Source organism: Neomonachus schauinslandi, chromosome 8 (assembly GCF_002201575.2).
Source record: "Neomonachus schauinslandi chromosome 8, ASM220157v2, whole genome shotgun sequence".
NCBI lineage: Eukaryota > Metazoa > Chordata > Mammalia > Carnivora > Phocidae > Neomonachus > Neomonachus schauinslandi.
Genome location: NC_058410.1, coordinates 2,392,061 through 2,396,390, shown reverse-complemented (window position 1 = coordinate 2,396,390; position 4,330 = coordinate 2,392,061).

Sequence of the window (4,330 nt, the reverse complement as noted above, 5' to 3'; positions counted from 1 at the left end):
CTCAAGAAGCGACATGGGACCCACCTGGATAATCCAGGGTCATCTCCCCATCTCAGGGTTCAAACGCTTCGTCCTTTTTGGCATGGAAAGGCACGTTTCCCCAGGTTCTGGGGACTAGCGCATGGGGATCTCTGGGGCCCTGCTTCTGCTAGCCACACACACTGACCCTGTCTATCAAAACAGTGGGTCTGTTAAGAAGTGTGCAAGCAGTATGTGATCGAGGTGGGAAAATATGACGTAGATGAAGGTCACCTTCCGTTAGACGCTTGGCTAGCAGATGCTGTACCTGTCGTACAGATTCAATCATCTCTCAGTGAAATTACTATTAGATAAAACTCTTACCTTTGATCCTGCTGCTAAGCTTTCATTTTCTATCTGTGTAATTGACTCTTCAAATCCAAGCACAGAACCTCCTATTTTCCCCACTGAATTTTACCCTATGACATTTGACCCATTGTTTGATTCTGTCCAGAGTTTTTTCACATTGATTCTGTCATCCAATATAATAATTCTAGTTTTAGGCGTCTTGTCATCTTCAGACCTGATGAGCTTGCCTCCTCTATTTTTGGCCCTCACATTCATAGAAATAGCGGGTAGCACATGGTGCCAGTAAGGGTCTTCTACTGGGCAGGCACCCAGCTCATAAACCACCACCTAGATCATACTTCCACATCTTGAGGACTTACAGATTTCAGATTTAATCACAGATTTGCAGTGTCTATAATGCCTCCCTGCTCTGCAGGCTGGTGACCACGACAAGCAGGCTTGGAGTGTGGGACCACCCGACTGAGCGCTCGGAGCTTCCATCCCGGGCTGCCCTGGAGCCCTTCCTAACACACGTCAACGTCCTGCCTGGCATCTGCACCAAGGCGCTGACCTTCTCTGTCTCTGCAAACACAGTCTGTTCTCCGGTGGGACTCCACGGGCCTCAGCCACCGGATCTGGGCCTCCTGGTCCCCGCGTCTCACTCAGTGCCATGCCACAGTGGGCCGGACGTGAGACCCCAGGGGCCCGAGGGGGCCGAGGCTCAGGCAGGTGGTGATAGTGGGTGCCTAAGCCAGCAACAGTCGGCACTTTACTCAAAGCAGCCGAGTACCAGGCAAGAAGGCTCCTCACTGCAAAACCAGGTTGAACAGAGTAGTGTTTCTAATCATGTCATCATGATTTCCCCTCAGAAGCCTTGAAACTTCCTCCCAAGGACAATTCAGAACAGTTCGTCCCACAGATTCTCTTCATACTAACAGGTTCTGGGGAAGTGTTCGTATTCCCGGCTGTGGCAGAGACAGTGACTTAGGAAATACTCGAATTTCAAAGATAAGCAAATTACATTTTAAGAATTGGTTGAGCCCGGTGCCTTTAGATGTGATCTTCAAAATAAGACCTGGCAAGAATGGTGGTGATAACAAGGATATGCTAGAGAGAGAGAGAGATGAGCTTTAAAAACAAGGTGGGGCAAGCCTTCTGTGTCCAGAAACTTCGCGACTGTGAGTTTGTCAGCTCAGCGAAGAACGGACGTGTCCCCACCCCGGTGGATAAGACAGTACACCCCCTCCCCCGCCCCCCCGTTCAGTGAAAAGGTCTTCAAAAATGTCTTCGTGACTTTACCATCTCAGTGTTTGGAACAAAGAAGTCCGGAACTTGTTTCTCCAAAAAGGTGACACTTGCTACCCAAGATCTGAGGTAATTTACTTGCACAAACATGTATAGGCTTGCTTATGGGTTGTGGTGGCCCAGATGCCCATCTGTCACCAATACGATTTCCTCAACACAATTCGCATGATTTTTGTGGTGACGATGGCGGTCTGGGCAGGCTGAATCACTTCCAATCACACTGAGTGGCTGGCATCCACGGAAACGTGACGGGTGTTTTTATTGAGAACACTGATTCTTAACCACAACAGCACTGAATTCACCACTGTCCAGATTTGTAGATTGTTCATACCAAGCAGGTGCAAACACCCCGTGCCCCCCAACCTGGCCTGAGCACCCCGTCCCTTCGGGGCCACCCACCCAGCTCCTCGGGTGGACGCCCTCTAGGGAGGCCCTCTGGACACTGGCCTTCTCTTCGCCGAGAGCCGGCCACTTGTTTTTCTCGGCCTTGCAGGATTGCTGGAGTGTTGCGTCCGTTTACCCGACGGCTGCTTGGAGCTGGAGCTGACCTGTGACTCATCCTCGTATCCCCCAGCATCATCCTCAACAGAGAGCTCATAAGCCTTTGTTGAACGGAATTGAATTTGAATTCAGAAGACATTATAGGTCATGGTGTGGTTAAAGAAACCATTTCTCTGAAGCAGGGTTCCAGCTGGGGTTCCAGCTGGAGTTCCAGCTGGGCACCATGTCCACAGCGCACGGGGACGTCCCCTTTTCACAGCTGCTCTGCTGCCCGCTCCCTCATTAGCCACGAGCCTCCGTGTGACCCGAATGTCATCGTGCCCCACCCCACCGACCCCACCCCACTGGGAGCCCATACGGCCCCCTCGGCTTGCCATGCGGTCCGTCCCCTCTGTCCCTCCAGCAGCCCTGTGGCCCCGGCTGTGTCTGCCCTCTTCCCTTCACCTGTCACCCATGACCCCCAGTCTGTGCTTTCCCTCCTTCAGGGGCTGCCTCAAGTCCTGCCTTGCTCATGAACCTGCACACACCCCTCCGTCCTCGGGGAGGACTCTGACCTATGGCACCTATTGTCTTAACCAGCACGTTTGTATGGACCTGTGTGCAGTTATTTTATTCCCTCTCTCAGGGTATAATTTACATACAGTGAATGTCACCAACTTGAAGTAGCTGAGTCAATGGGTGTTGACAAATGCACATCAACAACACAATCCTGATAGGGAACATTTCCATCACCCCGGAGAGGTCTCTGTGCCCCTTTCAGCCAGTGTCTTCTCATCCCTGACCTATGACAATCATGGACTTGATTTCCGTCACTCCTGTTTTGCCTTTTCTAGAAGTTCACGTAAATGGAATAATGCCATGCTTGGTCCTAGATGTCTGGATTCTTTACCCAGCAAAATGCCTTTGCAATTCCCCCCCATGGAGCGGACATCAGGACTTTGTTCCTTTTGGTTGGTGGGCAGTGTTCTGTGATATGGAGATGGTACGACTTACTTGTCTGTTCACCTGCTGATGGAAGCTTCGGTTCTTTCCGATCCAGGACTGTTACGTATAAACCTGCCGTGAACATTCACGTACTAGTCTTTCATTTTCACTTCTCTCGGCTAAATACGTAAGAGTCAGTTGCTGGTTCACATGGTAAGTGCATGTTTAACGTTACATGACATCGCCCCATGGTCTTCTCAAAGTGGCCGTGTGACTTCACATTCCCACCGCTGGGGCCGAGCGCTGGCCAGCTCCCATGTCTCCATCCGCGCCTCCTGTCTTGTCCACCTCTGACTTTCAACAATCGAGTGGGTGACAAACGGTATCTCATTGCACTTTTAATTTGCATTTCTCTAATGACTAATCCATTGAAAAAGTTTTCTGTGCATAATTGCCACCCATGTATTTCCTTTGGTGAACTCACTTCACATTTTTTGCCTATTTCTTATCGAGTTGTGTCTTCTTGATGTTGAATTGTAAGAGTTCTTTGTATATTCTGGATACAATTCCTGATCAGATACAAGTTTACAAAAATTTTTTCTCATTCCATGGTCTGTTTTTACTTTTCTTTTCTTTTTTTTTAAAGATTTTTATTTATTTATTTAACAGAGATAGAGAGAGAGCACAAGTAGGCAGAGCGGTAGACAGAAGGAGAGGGAGGAGAAGCAGACTCCCCGCCGAGCAGGGAGCCCGACGCGGGGCTCGACCCCAGGACCCCGGGATCATGACCTGAGCCAAAGGCAGCCGCTTAACCGACTGAGCCACCCAGGCGCCCCTGTTTTTACTTTTCTGAAGTGTCTTTCAAAAAGCAGAAGTTCTAAATTCTGATCAAGTACAAATTTTTTTAAAAGATTTTATTTGTCAGAGAGAGATAGAGACAGCATGAGCACAAGCAGTGGGGAGGGGCAGAGGGAGAAGCAGACTCCTTGCTGAGCAGGGAGCCCAACGTGGGGCTTGATCCCAGGACCCTGAGATCAGGACCTGAGCTGAAGCAGACGCTTCACCGACTGAGCCACCCAGGAGCCCCTTAAATTCTGATCAGTTACAATTTATCAATATTTTATTTAATTTTTTTTTTTTACAGTTCATGCCTTTTGCAACTTAGATAAGGAATCTCTACCATTCCCAAGGGCACAAAGATTTTCTCTTCTGTTTTCCTCAGATGTTTTATGGTTTTGGTTCTCACATTTAGATCTATAATTCGTTTTGAGTTATTTTTTTGTTTGTAGCATGA